Below are 12009 nucleotides of genomic sequence, written 5' to 3'. Positions count from 1 at the left end.
AAGCGGCTGTGTAGTGTTTAGTCAAACCATGACCCATGTGTTGTTTACGAGTACTGTGGGTGGCTGGTGTCAGGCAGGAACAGCTTTAAAAAACAAAAAACCCTAAAATACCACCAGCAAGAAAAGAAACACTAACCCTGGGCTCTCATGTTTTCACTTTTACAACTGTTTCAGCTTCAAAAGGAGACAGTGATCTTGCAGATAGTTTGTTAGACCTCTTCTGGCTACTTTCTCACCAGAAATGACTCAGTCAGTACAATGCCTTGTGGTCTCAGAGTCCATCAGGGGCTGGCAGCTCCATAAGAAAAAGAGCAGGAGACCCCAGGGCACTTACAGAGTACAATCCCACCATATCTGAACATGGTAGACAGAGCTGTATGCTGGTGACAAGGTCCATCGACAGTCCCAAGCAAGGAGAGTGATGAAACAGGTCCAAGGGCCACCCAGCAGTCCAGTTAGGAGCAAAAGGAGCTGGAGCCAGGGACAGGGGAAGACAGAAGACACCCTATCTACAACATAGGTTCATGGTCCAGGAAGTAAGGCTAGAGACAAGCACACCTACCACACCACTCAGGCCAGGACTGAAGGCCCAGGCTTGAGCTTGAGGGCAGTCCCTGGACCCCAGGGGAAACAATGCACAGGTAGAGGTCCTGAATGAAGCTTTGCAGGGCATTGGTGCCATCAGGGCTGATGCTTACCTGGTTTCTGCAACCTCTGAGTGCAAGGAAGGGCTGTGTGCATCTGAAGGAACAGACAGATGATGTGCCAAAAATGTGGTATCAAGGGTGGTTTATATTCACACATTCTACTGTCCCCACAGGAATATACACAAAATTACAGATCTCTGAAAGCATTTCTCCCCATGGGAATATACACAAAATTAGATATTTGAGAGCAGTTTTCCTACTAATTATGTAAACATATTCGTGTCAAACGCGGGGGAGAGGATACTTTTTTCCTCACTTCAGCTGCACTGGAGTGCTCTCTTGTAATTGCTCTTTCAACCCATACTGGCCTCTTTATACCAGTGCAATCTCCACTCAACCATATCTTTAAAGGTCTGAAACAGCGTTGTGCCTCCAGCAATCACCATCCCAAGTGTTCTAAATACATTTCACAATACAGGCAATACAACTGCATGCCGGTCTTCAACGTTCTGCTATCACCTCTCACACCCTCTTCAAACAAAGATCACGGAAGGGGAGCCTCACCTGCAAGAGAAGGCAGTCCTGGAAGTTAGAAGGAAGAATAGTGAGGAGGTGTGACGTGAGCAGCGAACAGCAAACCTAAACAGAAGATAAAATCTTCTGGACCAATTCCTTCTACATAAGCAGCGCTGGGCTTGTCTACACTGATACTCTTTAAAATTTCCTCTGTTTCACTGCTGCCAGTGCCCGCAGGGGTTGTAGTGTGAAGTGCTGCTCTGTACCAGTTTCCCAGGCACAGCCATTATGCCTATACGCCAATTCCAATGGGAGAGACCCATTTCCCTCTTGCCTGGGATTTGCTTGCTTTAAAACACTTGACAAGCATGGTTCAAAATTTAAAACCATAAATACACGCTCCTTTGCATGCTGGAGGAAAAATCCGGGCCCAAGAGTTGCATTTCACACGTTCAATTAGGCCATGAAGAAAAGTACTATGGATAAATAAAAATAACAGCCTTCTGCGATTTGTTGGGTTTTTGCCACATAAAAGTGCCATAATTACTAAATTTTCAATTAAAAATCATACTCCTCAATTTCCTGGGTTTTGTCAACTAGCTTAAAAAATGTAAAAGTACACAAAGCTGTTATCAATGTTCAGCCAACAGTTACCACACACTGACCTCTACCTTAACTCAAAATGGCTCTAACTTCAAAGCCTGCTTTAAACTATTTAAATACCAACATTATTAAGCATAGCAGGCATGCCAAATACTCAAATGGAGTCGGCATGCTTTATGCAAAACCCAGTCTCTGCAGTTCCTCCCCCTTATTTCCCAGGCTAAGCTTACCTGTTCTCCAGAGCAGGACTTAACTGTCACACTTCTGACAGAGAGGAGTGGTGTGTCCCTGCTCTCTCATCCTTAGACTACTGCTTTTTATTTCCCCATCTCTTCCCCTTTTTACTAACTGCAATGGAGGCTAAGCACATAGCTTCTTTGTTTCATCACACAGGCTTGCACCCTTAGCCCAGTGGCTCTGCAGGCACCTTCACAATTGCTGGTGGGGGGAACCGAAGGCTGGACTGAAATCCAACCGTGGCTCTCCTGCTGTACACCTGGCGGAGGTGAACAGAGACCCCCCCTACCACTAACTGAGCTGGGAGGGCTTAGTGGGGTTCATGCCTGACTGCACCTGTTCATGCCATTTTAGAGGCTGTAATACCACAGAGGTTATTTTTTAAAATAAGCAGCTTACAAGGAATCTGAAAGTATTTCCTACAGAAGGACAAAACAATACAGGAATTTTTGCAATCATTCACAAAATTAACTGTGGACAGAGCTATTGTAACAGGCTCTCTCTGTGTCATGAGATGACAGGCAAGTGGTGGAAAAGCCTGAACTGCTAAAGCCCTTCAACAGAGACTTTCTGGAACTTCCAGCATCTTTTTCACTGCATTCATTACTGATTGTACATCTTGATTGACACTGAAGCAAAAACACCACATCAGGAAAATTATCTGCCATCAGCAATGGTTATAAGGAAATGCTGTAGTTGAAACAATGTCAAGAAGAATTTAACTGCTTAACTATCAAATGCTTAACATACTTTAAAAGTAAGGCAAAGCTTCCATCACAGTTTCTCAATCATCACTCAAAGGCTGCCATTAGTAATATTTGGATCTCAAGAACATGTATTGCTGATATCTGCCAACAAAAGAAATGTTTAGTAGCCTGAAAAATGTCCAAGGGGTAAAATTGCAACAGCACATTTAAGATGCAGTTATGCAGCTGCACAATCAAGAGCACAGTCCCAGAGGAACAATCTTCACAAGAATGACTTTTTTTTTTTTTTTTTAAACTCTTCTTTCTGTCTCTTAAGGGTCCTGGATGTGGTTATGATACCGAGACTGGTACTAATCACTGTGGTTTATGTATCCTTTTCCTCCTGGTCCATATTGCTGCGGCCCAAACACTTTTAGTCTCTCCTGAAAACCAGAGCATGGAGAGATACACCGTTCACTGAGACCCTTTATTCCAGACTGCTGGACTCCAAGGCATAGTCTTTTAATCAAATTATTCTTAAGTCTTATGTCAAGTGGCAAATGCATCAAATTCTTGGCTCCAACAAAACCAAAACAGCTCCCTCCAATCTAGAAGACATATACTTTCCAGGGTAAAATTTTCAGAATTGTCTTTTACCTAAAAGCCATAGACCTTGTGCTTCTAAGTAATAATTTGTTTTTAAAAATATTATGCTTGAACATGATTTTCTGTAAGTGGGAAAGAAAAAGGAGTTGTCTGGATATAAAGAGTTTGTGAGCACACGGAGAAATCTGTGTTCCATGCCCACAAGTTAACCAGTACCTGGCACAGGTATTGCATTTTTCCACCAGGAGTTACCTTCCCTGCCTCTAAAGTAATATATTTTAGTCCGAGCTACAAAAGCTACGTACGGTATATCGAAGTTTAGACATCCTTAAGCTTATGCACCAGCAAAGGATTTCTATTTACAGTCACTTTCTTCACTCCCTTCCCAAAGTACCTCTTAGCCTCTGAGTGAGGTCATTCTCCACCAGTTTGCAATGATCAGTTTTACATTCTGGATACTTGCTGTGAATCCTCAGAAGAGCTGAGGGATAGACAGGGAGTAGAAGCTGGATATAAGAGCCCACTCCAGCACAAACATCCCAGATCAATTACCAATATAGATCCACTGCACTAAAAGCCTCCTCATTTCTGAACCCTTCCTAAAAGTCCCCTCGAGCACACAGTCCTACTGTACGTAACGATGGGATAAATTAAAAATGGTAGGAGGGAGAGGAAGAAAAGAAGAATCCTACACATAAGGATTTTATCTAAAGAAAACATGTTCAAAGAAACAATCACAAACACAGTAACATCTAGACTCAAACTGGAATTCAGGTACAGATTTCTGGTACCTGATCTACAAATCATTGAAAAGTCTTGGCTACTACAGTCAGACTTAACACGCTGAAGCCTTCTACAGCAAAGCTTTCCATAGCATCATTGGAAAGCTTTGAGTACTAACTCATTTTGCAGCTTCTTTTGAAACTTGGAAGACATACTTTGACAAGGAAGGATAAGGTAGGAAGGGACCCTCTAGGACTTACATATAGGTTCAAGTAGTCTTTCTACTGCTTCACTGCAGAGTACTCTTGAGCACTTTCTTAGATGAGTTCAGAGTTGAAATCTGTTTTCCCCTCTCTCAGACATGATTCTATCCCCTAAACACACTGCCAAAATTATTACTTTGGCAAGAAACTTTCAATATATTGCTACAGGGTTAATTTCCTTTTACCTCCTACTATCACACCTGAGTACTGAGTGCTTAGCTTGGCTAAAAGCTCAAAGGGCATGAATAATATAAGAGGACTCCACTTCAAGGACCATTAATGCCTCAAAAAGCCTTCACTGGATCTCTCATCAGTTCTCACTTGCTGAATCCTTTATTTCCTTTAAATGTTACAGTACTAGCGCTAAGTCGAACTCAAAGCTCTCACATCTGGCATCTCCCCACCAGCAATGCAGCCAACAGACTACAAGGGACTTGAGAGTCAAAAGGGGCCAGGAGGGGAGTGGCCCCCACAGCCTTCTGGCTATGCCAACTAGCTCCTCCACCTTCTCAGCCTGTTGTCAATTGCTCCTCCGCTTCTTTAGCTTTTGCCTTCGGCACTGAAATATTACATCCGTGATTTAAATAAAATCACTTCAACTGCCTTTGAGTTATATAAAGACCTAACAAATGCAAGAAATAGTTTTAATATTTGGAAAAAGTACTTTTTGCTTTAAAGGATGGCTGAAATCCAACTAAACTATTCACCTTGTAACATAACACGGACATCGACCCTACTAGATGGCCCATGGCATATTAAGCTTGGGAAAATTTGGAAATAAAATGAGTTGTGGTTACAAGAAAACCCAGGCAGGTGCACACACGGAAGGAAATGGTGAGCCTGAACATTATCTGATGAGCCACAAACTTGATACTAACATCACACATCTATGAAATTACATATAGTTCTTAATTGAATCATTCCAAATCAAATCAGGAAAACACAACCAGAATTACAGGAAATACTGGCATCTTGGGCAAATTACCTTCAGTGTCTGCTCTCAGTTATGCTATCTGTAAAATACAATTGATAAATGTAACCATTAAGTAAATACACAACATGATTAGTCCAATTCTTAAACAGAAAAAAAATTAGACAGGGACTTGTTTGGTGTCGTGTCAGATATCTGCTTTGTACTACATTGCAACTATAATACAATTTCTGAATGCTGGAAAGGCTGGAAAATAGGAGCTGAAAAAGCACATTACAGGTAAACAATTTGAGCGTAGAAAATCCTTAATTTGCATATGCACAATTATGATTTGTATCAGCCTTCCCTGCATACATAAACTGAAGTAACAAAATACATAAAGCAAATCCTGAGGACTTAAGGAGGAATGTTTTAACCCATACCTATGAACCTAACACTGCATTAAAAAAAAAAAAATCCTCTGCATTTCCATTTTCAGTTAGTTTGGCAAAGCCCACATGACAGGAGTTTTAAGTGATGCTGCAAGTAGGCACCAAAGAATAACTGAAGGGAAAGATAGGAAATCACAAGTATTTTCTGTGGTGATAAAACAATGAGGAGAGGCTTGAAGAGCACTAAAGATTCTAAGACTGGCTGGAAAGGATGACTTAAAAGTAGTTTGAAGCTGTGGTTTGAAGTATTTAATATCTATAGAGGCATCTGTTCCAACCTTTGGAGGGTTAACCACCTTCTGCAAGCTATATAAACCGAGGTCTGTGTTAGAAACCACTAGACAACTATTTTGTTCTAAACACTAAAAATTGTAATACAAGACATCTGTTGAAGTTATAAAATGTCCTGTAGCTCTTTAAAATGTATAAATTTGCTTTGGTCATTATATGTTTTCCCAATATCATACATGATTATGTGAAGTGCTTTGAAATGAAAGATGCTATATGTAAGTGCAAAACATTACTCCAATACACTCAGCTTAATTTGGACATGCTATAGTAGGATGGCTCCTTTATTGAGACATCTGCTAGGAAACCAATTTGTCCAAATCACAGTGAGTAATAATGAGTGCTGTTTAATCAAGACAGTATTAACATAAATTTTAACTTGTGTCAAGTAGCTTAATGGTAAATTACTGAATGTTAAACAGACATGGAATTTTACACTGGTCTTTCAATAAACAAGTTCTTGAGTAAATTAAAATGTACAGTTTCTTCAATGTGCAGTCAAAAAGAGCTAGATACAACAAGAAAGAGCTGAAGTCAAACAATGCAAGACTTGAAATCATAAACTTAATTTTCAATTTTAAAAAGGTTCAGTACTGGAATCCTCTTCATCTTTGAACTAAATACAAGATCTTTAACAAGAAAAGTACATCCAAATGAGTTTATAAAGTAATAAAAGGTATTTTAATTAATTTCTGGCTTTTGTACATCTATGACATTTCTGACTTGGATGCATAATCCTGAACAGCTTTTTACATTTTATATGGATAAGCATCAGTGAATTTCTGGCCTCAGTACTGTAAAGATGGCTATAAACAACGTGCCTTTCCATGATAACCCCAGATTATGTGGTTTCACCCATTAGCCATTGATTTTGCCAGTCAACACATTCACTTACTATTTGTCAGAGAAAAATATAAAACTTCTGGCATCATGACTCAAAACTACTAGGAACTAAAATACTGATAGTGAAGAGCTAACACACTCTGACATCAAGCAGAAGCCTTTACTGCAAAAGCATAACAACACAGTGGCAGATACTGCTTTACACATTGACTCCGAAAGGCAGGAAGATTCCGGAATCCAATATTAATAATATAATTGATTTATCTGATTTTTAAATTAAATGGAATTTTAAATTATTCCACGACATACTCAGTTAATGAGCGTGTTAAGAGCAGAACAGCACTTACTACAATGTTCCCTAGAACATGCAATTCCTAAGAAAGGGAAGCGGAGTAATGGAGACAAAGAAAATCACAAGGAACAGCTCAGTACCACATATTACATGCTCTGCAGGAAAAGATAACAGTTCAGTTCTTAGGACCAGGATACGAGGGAAGAAGCAAAATAAAACAGTTGAAAAAATAAATAAATTGTATTTAGGCTTGCATTAGGCACCCATATAAGAAGAATCTGCTTTCTTAACTACAGATAAAAAAGCCAACCCCAGCAAGATACCAGTATCAAAACATATGCTTCTGTTCTTACCCGCCTTTAAATGATAACAAGAAGGGGCTGATCTATGGAAGTATTTAAGGAGTTGAAAGCTTCTTAGTCCTCCACACAGCAGCAGATGTTGAGACAGGCAAGTGTACTTCAGTTTGAAGGGAAGTCTCTTACTACTTACAGGACGTACCATGCCCAAGAGATGGATTAACATTTACTTCCTATTTTCAGTGGAGCAATTAAACATAACATGTCCCTTCCCCACAATGCTAGGACAAATGCTGTGAGACAGCAGAATACATTTCTTAATGTGACATGCACACAAAAAGTGTCTATAAGCAGGTGGACAGAAGAATGTACACCTGGTTTTGTACTGTGCATGAACGCATGCATGAAGTGGAAGTGGGTCCTAAATGATAACAACAGCACATGCAGAGAGCTAAAATCATCGTTGCTAATGTCAGTCCCAGGCCTTTTGTTTGCAGAGCTTAGAAAGAGCCATGACTTTCAACACAATCATTTTATTAACGCTAAAATGCACAATTAAATAGGACTCATTCCTTCCACTGTCACTTCATAATCACACTAGCTCTGCTGAGAGTCACACTCTTCCTATCCTACTCCTTCCGCTCCTGACCTCTACAAGCTGAAATCTCAACAGGGGACAAGAAGTCCAAGCTTTTCCACAGTTCCAATTCTCAAAGCAACAGCTACCTTGAGAGGGGAAAAAACCAGCAAGTGTGCTGTTGCTGTGGAAACAGAGCACAAAAATACTCCTATTAGATCAAGTACCTCTTGGACAATCGAGCACACTGCCAAACAGTTACTGGAACTTCCCCTCACACGCAGGAAGGGTTAGGATAGGGAACAGAGTCAGCCCAGGTGTCTCCACCATCACCCAGATTTCAGGAGATCTGCAACAGCTTTTCAAGAGTGAGTCCCTCGCTACACTTGGTGAGGAAAGATACCTTGTTTGTGAAAACAATTACCATCACATGAAGGCCCTGAACTGGGAAGAGAACAAATTGCACAGCTCGCTTAAATTTTTGACACATGTATTAATAAAGAATCCAGGCCATGGTGTTTAACAGAGGACTGCAGAATAGCCTGAGCCTGCCCCAAAAGTTTACAGGCTGAATTCAAAAGCAATACTGGTGAATATTAAAGAAGAAAATTAACCTACATCCTCGTAAAGTTCTTCTGTTCCTTGTTCCCTAAGAGATGAAAGGGAATAAATAGAATGCGATAATGTAATTAAAGACTACATGACAATTAACACAGAAAAACATCTGAATTCAGACCACATGGGCAAAATCAGTATCAGACTACTCTAATTTTCAAGTGATTTGACTTTAAAATCATTCTTGTGCATAAATCTATACTTTTGTTCCTCTCTCCGTTCCCTTTGAGATGCCTTAACTGCGTAAGCTGTTCATACCCTGAACTACATGAACAGTATGAAACTGTAAGAGTCTAATATAAATCAGCCAGAGAGAACACTGTAGTTAGAACCAGTATTAATGAAAACACCACATACACAAAAGCCAGCTTCAGGTATTCAGGAAGAAAGGAACTGCCAAGCATCAGCACTCCTCATACTATCAAAGGTCAGGTGGAACCAGAAATCTGATACTCTAAACCACTGATTTTGCTAGGACATTTTAAACATCAGACAGAGCTGGCAGGGGATTCCAACAGGTTAGAAATTTGTTTAGTTTATCAATGCTACCAGACATTAATTCCCTCATCTCTGAATCTTCTACCCTTCCTTCCCATCCCTGCAAAACATCTCATATTAAAAGAAACTAGACTTTGGCAAGGTAGAAGAATGATTTCTTTCACAAGGGTGTTGTGAAGCTTAATTTATGTTTGTAAAACCCTTTGTATTGTGCCTTTCATCTACTGTGGGAACCTCGCAGTATTATCAATAAGGTCTTTTCTACAGTAGAAAGGCTTTGCTAAAATAGCTATACTAGCAAATCTGCCTAGTCGAGATGTGGTTTACACAGGCAAAAAAGTTATTTTGCCAGAACAGCTAATACCAGTTCCTTGAAAAAACAAGCTATACTGGTAGAAGTACGTTTTTGGTGGTTATCTAACCGAATCTAGCATAGAATTTGTATGACAACTAAGGGTTATTTCTGCAGAATCTTAACAAAACACAGTTATGCTGGCAAAACCTTGAAGGGTAACTCTGACCAACATATTTTAGAGACTGCAAATGAAGGATGTATATTTACTACTTTCACAATACCAAGCGTCTGTGTTCATTTATTCATGTGAATGAGGTAGAAGCAACAGAGTCCTCTGTAAAGAGATCCCTTCAGCAGCAAATGCATTTGACCTTATACAAAATAATTGTTGGGTTATTTTTTTCCTTTAAGAAGCAAGAAGCCAAAGGAATAAAGACAATTAAGATCAAGCCTTGGTCAGATATATTTTGTCAAATAGAAAAGAACAGAATATTAACAGCACTAGAATGAATGCCTAGAAACTACTTATACAACTGCAAAGAACACAGACTGTGGTACAAGAAAATAGTTCATGTGACAGTAATTTTTAACTGTGCTATTATTATTTTCTATTCAAGACTGCAGTCTTCTCACTCACATTTATAACAACATCAAATATCCAATTATTTGTCTCCTAACAAAGGTGGAGAGGCACCATCATGCCAGATTCACAAACAACTACTTGCTATTTTTTTCCAGTCGTGTTTAGCTGCCTTCTGAGCTGCTTAGTGTGGTACTCTGCAGCTACCAGCAGTAGTGCATTTACATTTTGCCTTTCAATGTTTCCGCATCTTGCTAGAAGTCTGTAGCAAACCTTATCATCTAAGGGCTTGCTTACACACGGAAAGGAAACTTATCTGTTTCACATCCCTGGAAGACTTTTCTTCAGTAGATACCTGTATTTATTTTAGAAGGGTGTCTCTCCATATCCATCTGCAGTAGCATACAATTTTCTAACACCCACAGCACCAAAGCTATGCACTACAGCGTAAGGCTTCATCAGAGCCATGTTTCAAATCTGTGGTGGATTATAAACTGCCTAAATATTTTCCCACAAACTGATTCGGCTCAGACATGCTTGAATCTGGAATGGAGCTCAAAATCCAAAGACAGAAATTGCCATAGTTAAGGGAAGTAAGCTACTTAACAATACGGAAAATTTGTTTTCCATATGAAAGATGGTTTCATTACAGAAATTTAAGCAGGTTAATTCAGTTGCTTTCCACTGAAGAGTAAAGCTAAATCTACTTTAAAGCAAAGCTAAACATGAAAATCTTCTCTGCTATTGAGACAAATTAGAAAAAGACTAGCTACCATAAATTAATCAGTAGCCTATTATTTACTCACATAGCACTGTAGAATACACAGCCTGCATACCAGGACTACCTGATGTGCTGTTTTGTTACACCTCAGTCACTGGTGTACCTGTCAGTGCAGCATGAGGAACAGCACTGACCTAAAAAACAGACTTGACAATTCTGCACTAGGCTTAAAAAGAATAAGGTTCAAATGATAGCCAAAATACACGAAATCCTTTTGCAGATTGGCTAATACAGCACCCAAAAGCTGGGCTTTCTTGCTTCCAGTTAAGAAGCACTTTCTTGTCATGAGAACATTAAAAAAAAGCTGGATCATGTTTCCTTTTTCCACTAGCATACATTTTGCATGTAAGCAGCTGTTGTTAATCAATGAGAGATATTAACACTTCATATGACATTGTAAGTTCTAATACAGCCTTCTTTTGAAAACTATAAAGACACTTTCCCCACTAGCTCTGTGCCATAGGCCAGACAGACTTAATTGCTGTACCTACAGCATAGCAACCATGTATCCCCCCATCCTCCATAGCATCCTCCATTGGCATCACTAGAAGGTTTGCATGAGGATCAAGGACAGAATATGGCCATTAGACAGTAACTACATTTCTAGCTGGAAAAGTTCATTCTTGCCTTTGGGATGCTCAGCAGGAAAATTTAAGGTTAATCACCTTTAAAGGCAAGGCTATCTTGCCCCTCTGTTTCTTCCCATTCCACTCACTTATCTGTTTCGGCTCCTTCCCGTCCCTTCTTAACTGCCATCTCTCTTTAGCCCCTGATCACGCTGACTGATCCCTTCATTTCTTCCCAGTAAGAGAGCTCACAGGGAATTTGCAGGGTTCAGTGCATAATCTTTCTGTATGCCTGGGGTCCTGCCCACAAAAAACTGCTTCCTTGCTGAGTAGGTCCTGGCAATGAAGTTTAGCTAAAGCATTTGGAGCAAAAGTCTAGGAGCAAGTATGTGGAGGCTGAGGCCAGACTTCCCAGTGGAAGGCCACCTACTCTCAAACATCCCTCCATTGCTGACAAAGATATCCCACATTTATCATTCTCAAGGTCAAGCACACTTCAAGGCTAACTTTGTTTCTCTTATGCAAAAAATGGAAGAAAAGGCATACACTCAGGCTGAGGCTTTTTTCCTCTTAGTTTTCTGGAATTTATAACTGCTCCAAAGTTTCTGCAGGGGTAGAAAGGAAATTTAAAGGGTAGAAACAACAGTTACTCAGCATGATCAGCCGTCCTGTTCTACACTGAAGCACGAAGCTGCAACCACAAAAGAAATGCAGTTAAATGAAAAGAAACTC

The 12009-nt window shown here is 39.9% G+C and overlaps 1 protein-coding gene across 9 annotated transcripts in view; it reads right to left on the bottom strand.

The window, feature by feature from the left end:
• NDST2 (N-deacetylase and N-sulfotransferase 2) overlaps nucleotides 1-12009 on the bottom strand; it is a 116715-nt gene that overhangs the window by 69915 nt on the left and 34791 nt on the right. For 3 of the 9 annotated variants that reach the window (XM_049811378.1, XM_049811377.1, XM_049811369.1), the window contains exons 2-3: nucleotides 1212-1286; nucleotides 699-741 (exon numbers count right to left, since the gene is read on the bottom strand). The exons of 2 other annotated variants lie outside the window; for them this stretch is intronic. The gene's annotated coding sequence lies outside the window, so the exon portion shown is untranslated. Of the gene's footprint in view, nucleotides 1-562; nucleotides 675-698; nucleotides 742-1211; nucleotides 1287-12009 lie in introns of those variants that run through there. 4 more of the 9 variants (XM_049811379.1, XM_049811372.1, XM_049811373.1 and 1 more) reach the window with 2 other exon arrangements.

This window comes from Accipiter gentilis, chromosome 9, assembly GCF_929443795.1.
Source record: "Accipiter gentilis chromosome 9, bAccGen1.1, whole genome shotgun sequence".
NCBI lineage: Eukaryota > Metazoa > Chordata > Aves > Accipitriformes > Accipitridae > Astur > Astur gentilis.
Note: the sequence above shows the minus strand (reverse complement) of the source record. Positions and strands in the feature narration are given on the sequence as shown.